The sequence below is a fragment of the Physcomitrium patens genome, chromosome 15 (assembly GCF_059467195.1).
Source record: "Physcomitrium patens ecotype Gransden chromosome 15, ASM5946719v1, whole genome shotgun sequence".
Taxonomy (NCBI): Eukaryota; Viridiplantae; Streptophyta; class Bryopsida; order Funariales; family Funariaceae; genus Physcomitrium; species Physcomitrium patens.
In genome coordinates this window covers 7,848,263-7,870,292 of record NC_143424.1, presented here as the reverse complement: position 1 = coordinate 7,870,292, position 22,030 = coordinate 7,848,263, and the positions used below count along the sequence as shown (strand labels likewise).

General features: G+C 31.2%; 1 pseudogene; it reads right to left on the bottom strand.

Moving 5' to 3' along the window:
• LOC112292111 (germin-like protein 1-1) overlaps nucleotides 1-14,415 on the bottom strand; it is a 117,237-nt pseudogene extending 102,822 nt beyond the window's left edge.
• Nucleotides 14,416-22,030: the final 7,615 nt, after the last annotated feature.

Here is a 22,030-nt window from a genome sequence, read left to right as displayed (position 1 = left end):
TGATGGCTTGACTTTTGACAGTAGAAATACAATCCCTTTTGTGCCAATATTTATTGTCTCTATAATACTAGTGATTCTTGGAGGGCATCAATCTCCATCGACATTGGTTGTTATGCCTCAGTATTAGATAGCAATATGGAACTTTATGCTATAGGTCTTGTCTCACGATTTTTGAAATCTATAGCATCAACCCTCTCTACAATTCTAATTACTTCTTCAAAAGTTTATAAATCCCTTCATTCCACCTAATGCTAGACTACAAGTTTCAACCTTCATACAAATCTATCTATTATCTTTGCCTTAAAAAATTATCAATTTAGAGACATAATCTTATACTAACATCATTGTGTAAGATTAGCTAAGTGATTGCATACTATCATTTTTGCATTGATGGACCAAAATTGACTCTTAAACTCTATCTCAAATTCCTTTTAATCACAAAACTCTGTAGCTTTGAATTCAATGTTATTACCACATGGCTATTACATCTCTAAAATAATTGGCTACATATATATTTTCTTTGATGGTGTTTGCCTTAGATAATTAGTGAAATAGGATGAAGATATAAAATCCAATTATATTAAGAGAAAGGATTTGAAGCCATATTTTACTAGATACTTTAAAAGGCCAAGGCTAGTCCTATTTATACTTTATTCTACTATCATAGACTTTCTAAAATATACTTAGGTGGTAGATATTACTTAAATAACTGCATTAAACTCCTTCTAGAAGGTTCTATGGTAGATCCTACCTAAATAACCGTCCTAAACTTTTTCTAGAAAATTCCACAATAAGCTCCACCTAAATAAATACCCTAAATTCTTTCTAGAATGTTCTAAGGTAGGTCCTATTTAATCCACTGATCTAATTTCAATTCTAAAAACTTCCATGGTTCTAATTATCTATCCATAAAAAAATATCTTATCTATATTCTATTACAATTAATTTTCCTCCACTAATGCAAAACGTCATTGTTTCACTCTCGATGGTATCTCCAAATTATCTTTTGGCAATGAATGAGATTTTATGCAGGTTCCTACATTGCATTGTGAATAGAATAGCCTTTCCAAAAAACTTTGTATTAAAGTTGTAGATGTCTACTGCTATGAAAAAGGTAGCAATACTCCAAAATATTCTCCTCTTCATATTCTTGTTGGTCATCAACTACAACAAGTGGTAGTGGTGGTTGGTATCAATTCGGAAATTGATTTGGTTTGATATGAAATTTCTTTAATTGCAAAATATAAAAGATTGGATGGATCTAAATATGTGGTGGAAGCTCGAGGCACTATGTGACATCAGAAATTAGTGTAGAAATGTGGAAAAGTCAAAGCCATTAAGGTGCTAGTTTACAGATTTGGGTTGATGTAGCGAGTGGCAAGTTGGCATTGGAGACTAATATATGATCACCCTCCTAGAAGGTCTTGTGTTGCCGGTGGTTATCTCCATACTACTTCTATTATTTTTGTACAATAAAGAGGTAATGCCGTGTCTTTTGTAAGGTTGTTGTAAGGTATTGGATAAATTCTTCCATTGTCTAGTTGTTGGTGTCGATGAAACAATGGAAAATTGCTCACATAATCGGATGTTGATTGATATTAAAAAAAAATGGTGAATGATTGATACTTGCTTGAATATTATCATTGTAAGTAAACTCCAAAGGCGTCAAGTATTTATTCCAATCATTATAATAAACCACTACAAATGCCCGTAGTATATCCTCCAAGGTTTGATTTGTACGCTTTGTTTATGTATCTATTTGAGAATGGAAGGTTATACATATGGTAAGTTGTGTACTTAATAGCTTGAATAAAGCTTGCCAAAAACTTCCTATGAAGCATAGATTCTAAATTGAAATAATGACACAAGATAATCTATGGTGATGAAAGACAGTATCAAAGAAGACTTGTACAAGCATTGAAACATCAATATCCAAATACACTATGGCCAAGTGAAGTTGCTTTGAGAGTCAATCCACAAAGATGGCAATCGTAGTATGATTATGAAGGGTGTGCGGCAGATACATAATAAGACCCATAATCATCTGCTTCCAATGTATTATAAGTAATAAAATTAGCTATAATAATCCAAAAAATATTATATTGTATGGTTTATTATATTGACATGAATTGTAAGAGTGTACAAAGGGTCAAACATCATGATTCAAACTTGTCCAAAATCATATCCTAGAGATCCATTTTAAAGTCTTCTTTCTTCTCAAATATCCAGATATTGGGATGTCATGTCCCTCTTGAAGTATGCATGTCTAGAGTATAGCATTGTTGGGTATATAAATCTATTTTTTGAAATAGAACAAGCCATCATTAAGAGTGTAATCTTGATATTGTATATTGCCTATCTTCAATCGATCACTAATCATCTTAAAATAAGCATCTTAATGCGTAGCTTCTTTTTATTTTACCTCTTTGGTTAGATTTCAAATGAGACTATTAATAATAGCCACTTTTATATTGTTTCCTAATTTTTTCTTCAAATCTAGTCTCCGCAATAAGCTGTCTAGTATAGTATATTGTCATCCTTGCTTGTATTCAAGCTAGATATCAAAATACTGCAACTATTTTTCTCAATAATAATATTGTGATTTCATATTTTTTAGATGCAAATTGTATAGCAAGGATAGATGGTCAGTCCAAACAACCATTGGCTTCCTCAATAGATAGTATTGATATACATTTGTGGCATGTATAATTGTAAATTGCTCTTAATTACATATAAAATAATTAAACTCTGTCCTCTTCAGCTTCTTCGATTCATACGCCATAAGTTGAAATTTCCTATCAAAGTCTTGTTGAAGGTCTACTCTAATAGTAAAGTTGAAAGTATCAATGTTAAGCGTATAAGTAAGGTTATGATTATATAATTGCAATATTGGAGCAATAATGAATGCCTCTTTCAACATATCAAAAGTACTTTGCTATTCCAATTTCCATTCAAATGAGGCACCTTTCTCCAATAGATTTTTCAATGAAATAATAATGTGAGAAAATCATCAAATAAAACAACAATAATATCTAGCAAGGCTTAAAAATGAGCAGACTTCAGAAGTATCCTTGGGGGTTGGCAAATCCTCCACTACTTTCATCTTATTTTGCTCCATACACACGTCTTTAGAGGGCATCACATGCTCCAAAAAGATGACTTTTGACTTTCAAAGTTCATATATTAATTGCTTTCAATGGAAGCAATTATCTTATAGCTCATGCAATACTTTTCATAGATATTTTTCATGCTTTCAAGGGATTTTACTATATACGAGGATATCATCAATGAAGATGACTATATACTTATGCAAAAGGTCCTAAAACAATTTGTTCATGTGATCTTTGAAAGAAGCTAGAGCATTAGTGAGGCCAAAAGGTTAAATCAGAAATTTGAAATGTCCATAGCGCATACAAAATATCAACTTTTCTACATCCTCTCTTACAATAGGTATTTACAAATAGCTGCTTTGAAGTTCCAATTTACTAAAGATAGTTACACCTTGAACTTGGTCAAGAAGATTATTCCCGCATGGAAGTAGATATCTATTCTAAGCTTTGATAGTTGATGCAAAGGCAAAGTCTACTATCCTTCTTGGATGCAAATAGTATATGTGCTTCCCATAGTGATGTGCTTCCCATAGTGATGTGCTTTCTCAAATGAAGCCTTTCTCTAAGAGTTCGTCTAATGTCTTCCGCAGCTCTTGAAGTTCTTTTGGTGCTAAGTGATAAATTGATCAACTTGTTGTTTTGGCTCCAAGTAATAATTCTATTTGAAAGAAGGCACTTTAATGAAGAAGCACACCACTAGATAGGTCAGTTGGAAAGAAATCTCGATATTTTCATATGAGTTGTTGTACTCATTCTACTCCTTTGGTTGTCTTTCCTACTACTAATGCAAGATTTGAAACCATCATATATATGAGTTTCTTATATTATATTTGATTCTTCATAAAGGTCATCCCTATCAATAAGCCTTTGGATGCAAAAGTGCAAAGAATCACTTTACATCCACCATCTTTAAAAGAGATTGTCTTTACTATCCAATCAACCTGCTTATTTTCTATTTCTAGCCATAGCATACCAAGGATAATATCATATTTTAGATTTTTCACTTTGAATCTTTTTCTTAAGACATTGTCATGGATATATATATTTACCTTGATAATTATCTAGATAATAAGAATAAATAGAAGTAAGTCAAATCTTCATAGATGTTGCTTTGTCTTTATATATATCTATAGATGATTAATAGGTTGAAAACTTGGCCAACAAGGAAGCCACATGTCGACATGTTGACCACTTGTAGTACAAGTTGGATATATGGCGCACACCTAGGAAACTTACCTTGCAAATTATACATGTGTCTTGCAAGTTGGATGCGTATTAGAGCTTCTATAGTATGTCATCATATATTTTTTAGTCAAGTAGTATATATAGAAGCAAGAGTGACACCTTATTCACTCTTATCAACTTCTTTCTTATTTTTAGTCTAGTTTCAAGAGTCTTATATTTTCTAGACTTTGGTAATAGCCATTCTAGTTCTTCCTTGAATATTTTTTTTTTTTATTTTGTCACTTTCCTATTGATAAGGATTCCACGAGTTTATGTATCTTCTTCCAATTTGTATCCTTGATATATTAACAAGAATATATATATATAATGTCAGAGCTTTGTCCTTTCTTAATTAAGAGTGGATTACTCTTTTTTCTTGATAAGACATAAGCATATTAGAAGTTACAGATTATCCTCTTCTAAACTGATATTGTTTTTAAAAAAAAATATTGATTCTTAAGTATTATATTTTTTAAGAATAGATAATTTTTTTTTTATTGTACTAGCATGGCAGAGCTTACTGAAATAAAGAGTGCAATGGCTCAAATGCAAGGCAAATGAGAGAGTTAATGCTTACAATATATCAACTTAGTCTACTACCACAAAGAACAATAAGATTATTAGACAATGAAGATATAGAGATGATTGGAGTTGCTTCAACATCTACACCAAGCCATGCTACTGCTTCTTTAAAGGAACATTGATCAAGTTTCAAGAAACCAAAAATTTAATTGCCTAAGAAGTTTGATGACATAAGATCTAAGCTTCATAGATTCATCAATTAGATACAACTGGTGATTGAATTACAACCTCAAAATTATCTAATTTAAAGATCACAAGTCAAATTTATTAAAATACTACTTTCAAATTTTACTTTATTAAGGTTTTCATCATTTCTTGAAAAACGTGATGTAATATTGAATAATTTAAAAATATTCTTAGCGGAATTTTGATCTATGTATGAATATGATACAATCTATATTACAACCAATAAGATTCGTATTTTACAACAAGGCAATTAATCAATGACATTATATGATTCACAATTTTGATAATTAGCAACAAATATCAAGTAGAATGATGCAGCACTCATCAGCCAATATTTCTACGGATTACAATATGAAGTAAAGAAATTGATGCTCAATTTACCTAATCCTTAGACATTGAATTAAGCAATTAACTTTGTTGTGAAATGTGATACTTGGCTTTTTAAGTTTCAATTTGAGAATTGCACAAGAAAATCTCAAAGTTATTACAATTCAATGATGATAGCAATGAATTTTCAATCTAAATATTTGGAAGTAGAAGACATGAAAATTGATACAATACATTTTAAAACTCTAACCAAACAAGGAAAGACTTATCATCATCAAAAAGAACTATGTTTATATTGTAAAGAAACTAAGCACACTGCTCAATATTATCCAAAGAAACAATACAACTACAAAATGAGGAGTATTGCTATCAAAGATGAAAATATTTTAGAAAACAAATTTTTTCAGCTACAATAGAGATTGTGCAGTTGGAATCTTGTACAATTTCTAATAAAGGTCATATTCTCTCTTCAAAATCCTCTCTTTATCTTAAAATAGATAAATATTTAAGATCTAATAATCACAAAGCCTCTACCTTAATAGATTCAAGAGCCTCAACTTATTTTTTAGATGAAAAATTTATTTAAAGTTATAATGTAGTTAATACAAAAAATTAAACACATACACGTAGAAGTCATAGATGGTCGTCTATCATCTTTTGGAGATGTTATTCATGAAATACTTCCTATAGATGTAGTAATAAATGGTTATAATAGTTGCATAATTTTTAATATAATTAGATATCTCTCTAATCCAGTCATTTTAGATTTATTATAGCTAAAAAAGTATAATCTTATGATAGATTGGATTTTTCATAAATTTGACTTTTCTTCAAATATCATTAAGAGTTTTCTAATTCAGTAGAAAATTATGAGTCTAGTATAGCCAAATCTATACTTGTAGGTGCAAAAGCTTCTTTGCATGCTGCAAAAGAATGATTGTCTTTTATTATTTATGCCACACCCATTTTAAATGATAGAAATATTTCAAGTGAAATTCTAAGTCAATATCAAGATTTTTAAGATGTTTTTTAAAAAAAAAATGTAGATATTTTTTCACAGCATCATCCATATGTTTGCTCAATCAATCTTAAAGATGAACTCAACCACCATTTGGTCTAATTTATAATTTATCACAAAATGAGTTGGCTGAATTTAAGAAGTACATTAATAAAAACTTTGCCAAGAATTTCATATGCTATTCAAAATCTCCTATAAGAGCTCTTATCTTATTTGTGAAGAAAAAAGATGGATCATTGTGAATGTGCGTGGATTATTGAGAACTCAATAAGATTATCCTCAAGAATAGATATCCTTTGCCTTTAATATCTAGACTTCTTGATCAATTAAATCAAGCTAAGATCTATATTAAAATAGATCTATGAAGAGTATACAATTTGGTCCGTATGAAAGAAGGAGATGAATGGAAGACTATATTTCAAACAAGGTATGGACATTTTGAATATAATGTCATGCCTTTTGGACTCATGAATGCACCAGCTACTTTTAGACATCTTATGAATGATATTTTTTGTAAGTTTCTAGATGATTTTATTATCTGTTACTTAGATGATATTTTAATCTACTATAAAAATGTAAAAGAACATGAAATTCATGTTTGTTATGTGTTACAAAAACTTAAAGATATTGGATTGTACATCAAGATGAAAAAGTGTAAATTCCACACTACTCAAGTTGACTTCTGAGGATACATCATTTCAAACAATGGTCTAATAATAGATCTTAAAAAAACTCATATAATCATGGATTTTTTAGAATCTTTTAGTGATTCCAAAAATAGTAAGAGATGTACAATGCTTTTTGAGATTTATCAATTACTATCGAATCTTCATCAAGAAATTTTCTCAAGTTGCAACGCCACTTACATGCTTAACCTATAAAAATAAGCTTCAGTGGAGTAAAGAAGCAAAAGCATCATTTAAAGCTTTGAAGAAAGTTTTTACTTTTGTACCAATTCTACATTGCATTGACTTTTTCAAAGCATTTTTTATAGAGACAGATGCATCTAACTTTGCCTTGGATGCAGTCTTATCACAAATTGGAGTAGATGACAAACTTAATCTAGTAGCTTTTCATTGAAGAAAATTTTTAGTAGTCAAGATTAATTATGAGATCTACAACAAAGAACTTTTTGCAATTGTGGATTCTTTTTAAGAATAGCATCATTATTTAGAAGGTGCTTCAAGTCCAATCATCATATATACAAATCATAAAAATCTTAAATATTTCATATCAGCATGTGTTCTGAATCGTTGCCAAGCTTGTTAGAGCATGTCTTTGTAAGTTTTGAGTTCAATATCACTTATCGGCTAGGAAAAAAACAAGGTTTGTTTGATGCCCTTTCTAGATGTTTTTATCTTACACCAAAAGAAGAAAAAGTAGCTTGTAACCAATAAAAGTCAATTTTATTGAATCTAAAATAATTTTATCTCCGAGTAATGAAATGAACATTGACTATTGATTTAACTTTTCATAAGCAAATCCATGCAAGTATGTCCTCAAACCTTCTTCTTCATGATATTAAAAATAATTCTTTTAAGTCTCAAGATACTTTGAAGTTTTAGTTTAAGGAGAATCTATTCTATTTCAAAAGATACTTATATATTCCAGAAGGAGAAGCACGATTATGTGCTCTTGAAGCTTATCACAATTTTTTTGTAGTGAGATATTTTAGATATAATAAGATTTTAGAGCTTATATCTAAAGATTTTTGGTGGCTTCAAATATGGAAGGCTATTAAAGAATTTGTACAAATATGTGATATTTTTTCAAGATTAAAAATTCTTCATCATTGACCTTATAGACTCCTCCAACCATTACCAATACTAGAACAACCATGGTCTTTTGTCTCTATAGATTTTATTATAGATCTTCTACTTTCAAGTTCATATGATTCCATATTTGTGATTATAGATTGTTTCACCAAGATGGCATATTTTGTACCATGTACAAAATGTATCACAAGTAAAAGAACAGTTAAAGTCTTGTTTAACAATATCTATCGCTATCATGGATTATCAAAGGATATTATATCAGATAGAAGAATATATTTATTATTGAAATTTTAGAGCCAATGCAAATATCTATCGCAAAGAACAACGTCAATTCTATGTGACGAATAAGATATGGTTATTTTATCGTAATATTAAAACTATTTGTTCTTGTGACAAGCTAGATTATCATAAGCTTAGACCATTTTCCATTTGTGAATAGATCAATCTAGTTGCTTATCAATTACACCTACCAAAGTCTATGAAAATCCATCTTGTGTTCCATGTGTCTTTACTTGAGCCGTAGAAGACAATGGATATACAAAGAAGGAGACAAATGCTACCACCTCCTATAGAAGTAGACAATAATGAAGAATTTGAGGTACAAGAAGTCTTAGATTCAAGGCTGCACCAAAATAGATTAGAATATCTCATACATTGGCATCGATATGATATTAATGAACGCACATGGAAGCCATCTAAGAATCTAGCAAATGCATTATAGCCAAAGTTAAAGCGTTTCATCAACGACATCCATCAAAATCAAGATGAAGAATGAAGAAATTCTTTGCTTTAAAGTAAAGCAAGCCCAATAGAGATTTTATTTTATCTTGTAAAACTATTTTTTTAGATTTTTTAGTACTTCAGAAATAGAGAATTAACAACCAGTAAATTCAATTCAAAAGCTATTATTTGTTGAGCTACCAGATAAGACATTAGAATTATCATAACCTTTGAGAGAGCAAAATCAAGATGAAGACCTTTAAAAATGACATGTTCTTCCTTGAATAGATGACAAGATACAATGCGTTTGGTACCACAATCTTGGAAGGAACTCCGAATGTTTAGTGATACTTTTAGAGGTAAGAACCACTCCAAATAGTATTACTAATATTTTGTTTGAAGGAAGTTATGAAGGCATCAATAATGATCAAATATCAAGGTGATCTTCTTGTCTTGGTATAGAACATTATTGATAGTTGAAGGGACCTATCAACTACCTTCAAAACAAACAAAGATCAAAATACGTGGCAAATACAGTTTGACGCATCTTCGACTTCATCAACATGTAATCATCACTCCTTGTGGAACTCATCTCTAGAAAGGAGGAGTAATGTTACGGACATACATATTTATTTTGATAATTATCTAAATAATAAGAATAGGTAGAAGTAAGTTAAAGTAAACAAATATGATAATATCTTGTAGAAAGCTTCCTAGAAGCTTTATAGATGTTGCTTTGTCTTTATACATGTCTATAGGTGATTAGTAGGTTAAAAACTTGGCCAACAAAGAGGCCACATATCGACATGTTGACCACTCATAGTATAAGTTGGACATATGGTGCATACCTAGGAAATTTGCCTTACAAATTATACATGTGTCTTGCAAGTTGGATGTGTATTAGAGCTCTTATAGTATGTTATCATGTATTTTTTAATTAAGAAGTATATATAGAAGCAAGAATGAGGCCTTCTTCATTCTTATCAACTTCTTTCTTGCTTTTAGTCTAGTTTCAAGAGTCTTATGTTTTCTAATCTTTGACAATATCCATTCTAGTTCTTCTTTGAATATACATACTTTCTTTTATTTTATCACTTTCTTTTTGACACAGATTCCATGAATTTATGCATCTTCTTCCAATTTGTATCCTTGACAAATATAGGTGTTAGTCAACCTTAAGATTTCTTCTTCATATGTCTTACTTAATACTTTCTCTTGATCATCTACAAGATATATACTTTATTCTTTTATTGCATTAGTTTTAATTTCAAATCAATCAATAATTTTAGTTGATTTGTAATGTTTTGTAGAACCACAATCTATAAGGACTTGATATAGTTTTCATCTTAATAGTCCCATTAGATATACCAATGGACTCTTTTTATAGTTATTCCAGGCCATGATATTTGTCTCTGAGAGATAGTAGCTATCCTTAGTAGTCGCCTTTGGTCCCTTTATTAGACAACTTTATTTTTTTGCTATGTCTTATTATTGATTTAGTGAATTTTGAGATTGTGAACTTGCCTTGTCTTGCTAGTGCTTGAATTTTGATGTTTTGAACAACCTTTGATCTCATGGCTTGACTCTAGATAATAGAAATAATATTCCTTTTAATATTAGATGTCTTTTAATATTTTAATATTCCAATATTTGTCATTTTTGTAGTGTTAATGATCCTTGTAGGGCATCAATCTCTATTAGTATTGGTTGTTGAGCCATAATATTAGATAGCAGTATAGGACTTTGTGCTATAGGTCATGCTCTATGATTTCTAAAATCTATAGCATCAATATTCTCTACAATCTAAATTACCTCTTCAAATGTATGTAGATCCTTTAGCTCTACTTCTTATTAGATTTCAAGTTTCAAACCTCGTAGGAATCAATCTATCATCTCTTCTTCTAAAATATTACCAATTTAGAAATATAAAAACTTGAATTGAAAGACATAATCTTAAATTGACCTAGATCGTATAAGATTTTTTAACTGATTGAGTGATATTTTCTCTACATTGATGGACCAAAATTGATTCCTAAACTTGTTCTCAAACTCCTGCTAATCTTAAAATCTACCTTAAGCTCCATCGCTTTGAATTCGATGTTGCCACCAAATAGTTGCCACATCTCTCAAATAATTAGTTGCATATATAATTCCTTCAGTGGTATTTATCATAGATAATTGGAAGTACTATTGCATGTTGAAGAGCCATTGATATATGTCTTCTTGTCTTGAAGTCCCAAAGTATGTACTAGACTTACTCAATTTTAGCCTAGCAGATGTCAACGTCCTTGTCCTCAAGGCTTCTATTTGTCCTTGCAAAGTAGCTATCTAGCGTAAGATATATTGTATTTGAGCCTCCATTTGGGATTGCTCTACCATACCACATATGCTGTAATTTCTCCGCTGGACTCTACTATTCTAATGCCTTCTCATCTTCCAATTGATTTTTTAAGAGTAGTTTGTGATAGCCTCAGTACAATACTCAATGTTACTACAATAACTAACCTTGGACTAAATAATGACTATTGACACACTACCAAAAATAAATAATCTAATACTTGCTCTGATACCAATGAAATAAGATTGATCTATGTCAAGTGTCCAAGACCCTTCTAATCTACAACAACATAAAATTGTTGTGATGACAAGGTACGACAAACTGGAATAGAACAAAATTGAACAAAATTAAATAGAATGAGATATAAAAGACAAAACTAAACAACTGAAATTAAGTCAAAATAAAATAAAACATGAAGATACAAAATCCAATTTTATTAAGAGAAAAGATCCAAAGCCATACTTCACTAAATATCTAAAAAGACCTTACTTAGTCATATTTTATACTTTGTTCTACCACCCTAGACTTTGTAGAATGTTCCTAGGTGGTAGATTTCACTTAGATAATCACCTTAAATTCCTTCTAAAAGGTTCTATGATAGGCCCTACTTGAATAATTATCCTAATTTTTTTTTAAAATATTCTACGATAGATCCTACCTGATCCACTAACATAATCCTAGTTCTACAAACTTCCATGGTTCTAACTATCTATTCCTATACAAATATCTTATATATATCCTGTTGTAGTTAGAGATGTTGTTGCATGCTGAAGAGCTATTGATATATATATCTTCTTGCCTTGAAGTTCTAGAGTATGTTTCAAGCTTATTCGATTTCATCCTAGTTAATATTGACTCCCTTGTCCTAAAAACTTCTATTTGTCCTTGCAAAGTAGCTATTTGGCTTAAGAAATGTTCTATCTGAGTCTCTATTTGGAATTACTTTGCCATTTCTCCTATGCTGCAATTTCCTTATTGAACTCTACTATTGTAATGCCTTCTCTCTTTTTAGTTGACTTCTTAAAAGTAACTTATTGTAGCCCAAAACAATACTTGATGTAACTACAAAAATTGACCTCCAATTAAATGGTAGCTATCAATACACTACCAAAGAACAAACTAACACTTGCTCTGATATCAATGAAACGGAAGTGGGCTATTTCTCAGATCTAAGATCTTTTCAATTTATAGTAATATAAGTCTTGTCATAACATACGACAGTATAGACACAAACAAAACTAAACAAAATTAACCACAATGGAACATGAAAAGCAGAATAGACTAAAGAAAATAAAACAAAATTGAACAAAAAGATGCAAAATCAAACTTTACAAAGAGAAAGGAACCAAAGCCATATCTGACCGGATATTCAAATGGCCCTAGCCAATTCTATTTATACTTAGTTCAACCATCTTGAAACTTTCTAAAATGTTCTTAATGGTAGATTCTACTTAGATAACTACCTTAATTCCAATTCTAGAAACTTTCCAAACATGGCTCTAATTATCTATCTCTATACAACAACACTACAAATATCTTATTTATACCTCGTTACAAAAACAATGAATGTTTTATGAAAAAATGAGATTTTTTTTTTAAAAATCAAAGATTTGCCTCAAAAGTTGTTATTTTATTTTTTTATTTTTTTATGTTTTTTTCTATTTGACTACCAAAAATACAAAAAACATATTTTTCAATGTGTTATATTTTGAGACAATATTGGGATTAAATATTAAACTATTAAATATGCCCTAAGAGTATAAGTATGTTTTTTAGTCAATTTAAGTCATGTAGAGATTACATAGGATATAACAATATTAAATTAACACACATAAAAAATAATATGGATTTTTATGTGTATCACATTAGTAGAAATCTATGCCATTAGGCACAAAAAAGTTGTTTACAAATAATAAACTGGAGGTCTTTTTACAAGTTATATATGAATTTTTGCTAATTAACAATTTCTTTACTCTTAGCCAATGAAATGACTTCTTTATTTCTTTGTCTTATAACTAAACTTCCTTATAACATAAATAGTTTTAATAAAAGATCATTTCTCTTATATAATCTAAATAAATCATTTCTTTATAATTCAACTTTTATATAATTCACTTATATAATCTAAATAAATCATTTTTTAATAATTTAACTTTTATATAGTTGTTTCTATTGAAATTCATATATACTATATATATATATATAGTATATATATATATTGTATATATTTAAAAAAATACATAATATGTATAAAATTTATATGGATACATAACCAATAGCATCAACATTAACTAATGATTTGTAGAATTAAGATTACACTTTGTTAAGACATGATATTATTATTCTATATAATTGAGATAAGTTATTCTTATGATATTCTTATTATCACTTATAAACCTTTGGACACTCACATTTTGCAATAGTACATCTGTATAGAATTTAAAATACCCATAAAAATACATACTTTGAAAAATAGTTTTAATTAATCATTCTGTAATAAATTCTACTGGAGATTGTGTGGTTTGGCTTAACGGTATAGGTAAAGAAATCGCTTATGAAAATGGTATTGTAATTACCAGTATGTCAATTCTCCGACTCGAAGTCTAATGTGAAAAAGACTAGAATTCGTTCACAGCATCAGTGATTTACACGCCCGATAAATTTGACCACACTTCACTCGATTGCATCACAACACAAGAACTACAAAAAAAAACAAAAAGTAAAACCAGGATTTTGCGAGAGCATCGGCCGTTCAGCACAAAACAATACAAACAAAAACAACGTGGAATTGGACGCCCACCCTGAGGCCAAATTCCTCGTAGGGTTCCTTGTATGGTTATCCGTGCCAAAGGGGACTTTCCTGCACCTTTTTTTTGGTATGTTTTTCTTCTGCCTTTTGTTTTTTGAAAATAGGGATGGTGGAATTCGACGCTGAGCACAACTTCTAAACTTGTGTTTTCCTCTGGTAGAATAAAAAGCAGTTTCCACTAGAGAAAACCCAGCTGTCTCTGGCGGCACAATTCTCGGATTCACGGTTGCCTTTCCACCGCTGGAGCCACCACAATTGCCGTTCCCAAGAGCAGATCTTTCTTTTTCCCTCACGTTGCTGCTGCTGCTGACTATGACTATGACCATGACAACTCCTTGCTCAGCTCCCTTTTCTCTTTCAGAGAAGTCATGCGCATTTTGCTCTCAGTCTGCACTGGAGTGGGCTTCAGAATCGACCCACCGCGACCGTCCCTCACCGGCATAGAACCTGGCTTTCTAGCTGGTGGCTGGTTGTCTTTCTGCATGTCATCTTATCCCGCAAAAGTTTTGGCCCTCGGTGCGAGATACATATGCGTTTTCTGCTCTTGCCACATGGGTGCTGCACTTATGACTGGCGTTCTCATCAACGTCGTTGCCGTCGGTAGGTAGCCTAAACGTGGCGAAGCAATCGAGAGGTGTGATGCTCGTGTAGAGAGAAATGGCTTGAACCTGAGACTGGAGTTGTGCCTGCAGAAGAATTTGGTGAAGGCCAGGTGGATTGTGGTTCTGGTTGGATCGCCCTGCGATGCAGTGAATATTTGTGTTTTTGCGTTTTCTATTTGTGCTTTCGCAAATGGATCGTACAGGTAAGCAAGCGTTTGTTCGCTCGCCGGTAGTCAGTACCGACTATCTTCTCTGATTTGATTGTTTAGATGTTGGCCTGTTGCAGGGATGCGTCTCTTGTCGTGGAGGTGAGATGGGAGGAGTCTTGACATGGTTGTTGATGTCGCCTTGTAAGAATTGGGCTGACTAGCCGTGGGAGCTCCTTCCGGTTCAATAGTGGCTGATGTGAGGTTGCACTGCTGCCGATTCAAACTTCCGGCTTCCCTTTCTTAACACGACAGGGAATCCGAATGTCTGATGCGGGAGCTGTGCGGTCTTCAACTTTAGCGCCTCTTGGACTGAAGGGAGCTCCCAAGTCTTCGTGGTCCTAAAAGAAAGAAAGTTTGTAGTGCTTAGGATTTCTGATGTTGGGATTACAGTCATGCGGCTTGAACTTGGTCCAGGATGCGCTGTTTGTGTGTATTTTCCCTTGTTTTTTGCAGCAATGTTCTGGCGAACTACCAGCTTCTGCCCACGTGGCTCTTTTGCCATCTCGTCGTGGAGTTTATATCGTTTATCTCTGGGTTCCTGTGATTTGTCCATACTGGAGTTCGAGGGTGATGTGACTGAAGCACTGGATAATTCCGAGAATGGCAATGTTTTGAATCGGAGTCTTCTTTAGAGTGACGGATGGTGACTAAGAATTGGCATTTTCTAAGAAGTGTTCATATTTTGTCTTATTACGAAGTCATATTCCACTAACGCGGAGTTAGCACTAGACATTATTCAATGCTTATGATACTCGTGCAGGGACTTTCTCTACGCTATTTCTGTGATGCAGTGTAGGTGCTAACTATTACTCTCGAAATATTTTGTTGTATCGATCGATTGAGACCTGGTATTAAAGAAAACGCAGGAGTAAGTTGTGGTGGATACAGAATGGGAAACTTTCAGAACTCAGCAGTCTCCGCTGACACGACTTCCTAAGAATTAGTTGTAGTTAGAAACCAGGAAGCATCACTGCCAGCTCATCCTCTACCTCAGGTTTAAGAAGCTCTTGAGTAATCTCGTGCACTAATATAGAATCCTCTTTCATGGAGGACCGCTTGTACATGAATCATGCCCTTCTTTGTATGTCGATGTAATAAATTAGCCAACAACGCAGGAAGAGGTGCTGAGTCTCGCGTTGTTTTCAAATAAAGAAAGATCATACGCTGTCCTTGCCCTGATATGATAGTGAAAAACGAATCTTGGTTGTGATTGAATATTAAAACACCTGCATGCCGATTTAACTATCTCACTTCGCACTTCTCTCGGACCCAGTTTTTCATAGTTTGACAACTTGACATAGACCGAGTATTACTGGGGATCCTTACAGAATTCCGATTTGTAACTTGTCTTAAATTCGTTGCCTTAAAATCTTACTTGAAGAATGCCTTCGATTCAGTCTTCACCATGTACTGCCACTCTGCACTCGATACAAGAGTTGAAAGAATGCATAATTTGCGATACGCTCGTTGTTTGCATCGTGCAGTTCCAGTGCACCTCCCTTATTGACTGCTGAGAAGGCTTAGCTTCCTGACAAAGCGTCTTGGAATTTGACACATAGTTTGAACTCCCACTGCTACGGTGTATCACTGGTGAGCATGGATTACACATTGCTTCTTTGGGAGTCGACAATATTCTGTGTAGATAATATCACATGACTCAGTATCGAAGTTCTCCCGCACTGAGCGCTGAATGATGGCAGATCTGGTAGTTCATTAATCAACATGCAGAAAAAATTGCAGGAGTAAATATCTAATGAAGAGCTCAAGTCGGTGCTGAAGAATAGTAGTGTGCACAGGCTAATTCAGGCTGCTCTCTTTCCGTCATATTAGTAACCACCGCTTGTTAAGAACCACATACGAGTAGAACCCGTCCATGCTCCTGTGAATCGTCAATTTAGTCGTAAGAGTCGAAAAACTGCTGCCTGTACACGCAGTCGATCTTACTCTGACGTTACTAATGTGAACGACGCTGGGGTCTGTCAGGTGGATCTAAGTGTGGAATCTTCCTCCCGAATAAAGTGGTTAAGCTAGACCATCAGCGTCAGATCTGCAGATACAATTCCCACTTGAGTGCCACTGCAATTTAACTCTGAATCCACTGCAATGGCACGTACACTTTGGCACAAAGATCGAGTCGCCGATCATTGTTGCAATTTCCCAACTGAGAACAAATTCTCAAATATCTTGAGAAGATCTAACCACCCCCATAGCGTAGCAGTATTACTTGTAGTATTTTTGAATGTTCTCCAAGCATCGAGCAATGAGGAACCTGAATTCATGTATTTAGACAAAATGGCGCTCCTCACAGACGTTACTGCTCCGAGAGAATGTACCAAGAGAGATTATAACCGTGATCTCCAACACCACACCTGCATAACGAGCAGACCACTAAAACAGCGATGTAGTTGCCGTTGTGATGTATCCGGCTCTTGCAGTTTCTGACCAGTTTCAGGTTGTGCGCCACAACTTCAAACACATTGCACCCCAGAGGTGATTAAATTAGGAGCTTTAGGGCCCATTCTATGCGCCTGTTTAGAGACTGGAGCAGTTTCCAGGTGTTTAGACTTTTTTCATATAAAACCATCATTCGGGAAGAAATTACAGCTGTTGTATGTTCAGCATCGTCTTCGAAGGTTGTGAAGAGGGACATTCCTCATCTTTTGCCATATTTCTAAATGCTTTTTGAAATCCCAATCATGCGTGTGTCTAGATCTAGAGACTTTGCTGCTTAGTGCTCAGATAAAACTAGCCACCTGGACAGGGATACAGGTGAACAAAGTATGTTCTTACATAGAACCTAATTGCATCATTTGCCCATAATTATTCCAAAAGAAAAAAGTTGTCAAACTTTTAGTATTTAAAATCTTTTCATCTTTCACAAAGCTTACAACATGTGGATATAACTCTCTATACTGAAGATCCAAGTATTCTCAACTCCATGAGAATAAGTGCACACACACACACACACATATATATATATATATATAGATAGATAGATATATCTTTCTTTATTTTCATGTCTATCAGCATTGTAACAGTTACCCAAATGCTCTATGGTAACTTTTGACAGAGCATTCGAGTCACTATCTCCTTTCTTCTTGCTTCCTTTCATTCTTTCTTGTCTTTCTTTCTTCCCCTCCACCAGTTCAGAAATTCAAACCCCCTGCAGTAAAAAAAGCCTACAGTTAACCAATCCACAGGAGGGCATTAATATTGGATGCCATGATTTGGAGCAGAACAGCTGTACTCATTCCGTATAGCCAGTGATGATTCCTATGGTAGCCCTCATCCTGGATGTTGTGTACTACAATGGGCTATGGTTGTGAAAGGATTGTTAGCAATAGTCCAACATAGGAGCCCCTTAGATTCCATCCCCTCCCCTATTCCCAGCACATTTCCCAACATGGAAACTAGAACATCTGTGCGGATTAAAACTTGTTAGGGTTTGGTTGTAACAAGACAAGTAGTTGTAGGAGCACAACTTTTGAGCCCTCAAATCCTCCCTCTTGCAGGCACATGGCACTACAACTCATGCTGAAAATCCCTTCTGGAAGAATATCACACTAAAACCTATAACATCTCAAGTTGGATGATATATATCCCTTTTCATTGAATGGTGGCTCCCACTTGGCAAACATTGCACATGGACCCAAAAACCAGTTTTGCATTATTACTTGACAAGTGGAAACCCATGCCAGTTGGGCACATAAACCTGCATTCCCTTGTTCCCATGTGTCCCTTGTTTCCTTGTTCCTATATTCCCTCATTCTCTTGTCCTCATGTTTGGCCAATAATAAGGCTACTTTGTCTCTTGGTGTTATACCCAAGTTGTTTCATCATATAGATAGGAAGTCATGGATTGCTACACTACTACGGTTAATGAAGATTTTCTAAAAGTTGTGAATGTGCATTTTGGTTTTTGATTGAAGAAAATTAAGTGTGGAGATTGGCATTCTAATGCACAAGTAAGATGCATTGGTAGTTTTGTGTAAGAACAATATCTTCAGTTTTGGTAAAAAATAATAATAAATATTGTGTGATTTTTACTTTACTTGTAGTTGAAGGTGGTCTTTAATTCCATCAACATCTTTCAATGTTTATATACAAAATTGGGATCATATTTGGCTTTACAAACAAAATTGAGATCATTTTTTTTTTCTCAACTTTTAAAATTAATAATAGATATTTTACTCCGTAAAAAAATTACATTAGCTCATCATAAGTATCTAAATTGTTTTCTATATAAAATATTATTAAACTTATAGACTTGGATATTTATACTTAGTTTTGTAGACAATATTGGATTAGATTTTCAAAAATCAATTTTATTTTAATTTCATATCAAGTAATTATAAATATATAATTAAATATATACATAAATATAATTATATAATTATATAATTATAGATATACATATATAATATTTATATTCAAAACTATTAAATTTATCGAATTTATAGAATATTTATAATTGGATAAAAATTCATAAAGAATATATATATTTTCTTTTAAATATGTTCAAATTATAATATCTAAAATAATAATTATAATAATGGCTAAGATTCAGAAATACTTGAAAGACTTGGTGTGTGCAATATTATCACTTAAATTTACATCAAAATTTACCAATAAATTAATCTTTTTATTATCAATATTTTTTAGCATATAATTTGAGGTAAAAATTATTTGAATCTACTAAATAAGAAGAATTTTCTCTTAAAACTTTACATGTTATAAAGTCTAACTTCAAAAGAATATTAAGTTATATTCAAATTTTACTAAAAAAATCTTAGTTTGTTTTATAAATGTTATTGATATTAGAACTTCATATGTTATAATCATTTAGATATTGGCAGCTTTATCTAAATTTAAAAAATCTAAAATTTTATATATATTTCTATTAAAAATTTAAACTAAATATATGTATTTTATTGAACTATCGATAATATTTTTTAGGTTGTGTTTTTGAGTTAATTATTTGTATTTATAAATATTTTTAATATATGCTAAATTAAATTTTGATTTTTTTAGATTTAATTAAATCAACAAAAAAACACTTGATACAAAAACAATCTATCATTATATAAATTATTTGGAAGATTTAAACCAAAAAATATTAGACATTCAAAATAATAATTTATTTAAAATTACTCATGGTAGTATATCTAAATAAACTAATAATTAATATTATGAAAAAGATATTATTTATAGTATTTTTATTAATTTAATAAATAAAGTTAGAATTATTAACTCAGATATTGAAAATAATAGAAGTAATTAGAAGTTACTTCCAACACAACTTCTTATAAATATAATACCAATATGACAATTTCCAATAAGCACATGGCATATCTATAGGAATTTGGAGATCTATTCTATACCTAAGAAACTTTCTTAATTTTTTTTGAAGATGATATTATTTACATAAAATATTCTACCTACTTCTAATTACTTCTATTATCTTCAATATCTAAGTGGATTTAATCAAGTTAGATTTATAAGCATAGTAATATTTAATTTAATTTAATTTAATTTTTTACACCTTTGACAAAAAATATTAATAAATTTTATTTAACCTAAATTTAATTTCAAAAGTGTTTACAATCATATTTTTAAAAAATAAATAAATAAAAGTAGTAGAAATAAAATTACTATTTTTAAAACAAGGATCACAATCCATAATTATATATTTTGTTAAATTCCAAAATCTTGCTTGTAATTTGGATTAAAATGATAAAGTTCTTATCAATTAATTTTAATATGGATAAAAAATAATTTTAAAAACTTATTATTGAAATTATTAAATAAAAATTTTCATTGAAATAATTTATTGCTTAAGCCATTATATGCCACAATCAACTTTTTGAAATATGCTAAGAATATATATTTGATTGAAGAGAAACCAATAAAGTCATGACAACAATTTATAAGTTTTGAAAACTTATTTATTAAAATCTAAAGCTGTGCAAATTAATATGATATGTTTTAAACCTCTTACTAAGTATGGAAAATCCAATCTTATTGAGAATATTGTGTTTATATCATAGAGAATCTAAGCAAGTTACTCAACATTTTCCAAAAATACATTACAATGACAAAATTAAAGAACATGGTTGCCAAAGAGATGGATTGGATGTTGTATTATAATATAGCAAATAGGTAAAAGAGAAGAAAAAAAATCACATTATAGAAGATCTTGTTTTAAATCATTATACCAAATTATCTTAAAAATATAGATAATATTCAAGATAATAATAAAATTAATTAATATTTATGTTGCCATTTAATAAAATAGCTTCTACATATTTTGTAGGACTATAAATAAAATAAAAAACATAGAATAAAAAATAAATATCATGGATATTTTAAATTAGAATAAATAGTAGTTTTTAAAAAATATTATCTAAAACAACTAAATGTTAATATCTAAAGAAGACTAGTTATGAATTTGGATCAATATCAAATTTTAAGGCACAAAATTGCGCCCTTTTAGCATATCCAAGGTTCTTTTTATTGATTTAATAGTAGAATTTAAAAATAAACAAGAAAGAAGCTCTTTGGCCATTGATTTTGAGTGATTTAAATTTGCAATGTCTTAATAAGAGATTTACAAAATTATGGTAGTTTTGGAGTGACTTTGATTTTTGAAAAATAAAAAAGGTTTTATTTTAGAGCATTTTGTATATTTGGTAGTAAATTTGTAATTAATTTTTTTTAGATTTGTGATTAAATTTTTAATAAATGTACGCTATAAGTTTAAGCTTGATAAAATAATTAATTTCAAGAATCTTGAAACTCTAGTGGATTAGAGTCTCAAAAATTGGAATTTGGAGGACCAAAGGATTTACAAGATTTGTAGCAATTCACTGATTAAATTGAGATGAAATTTCTATATTAGTATAAAACTTAATTTCCAACAACTTTGCAAAACTTGAAAGTACTTGAATGATAAAATCAAGAGATATTAGTATTAGAAAATTGACATAAAGGTTGAAAAAGGATGCCAATTAATTTCCATGCAGATTATGAAGTTTAGTTTGTATTCTATAAGTTTGATCTTCTTTAAATTTATAGTGCTTGTTTTCAACTAATATATTAAAAGGTGCAAAGTTTCTTGAATCAAAATTAAT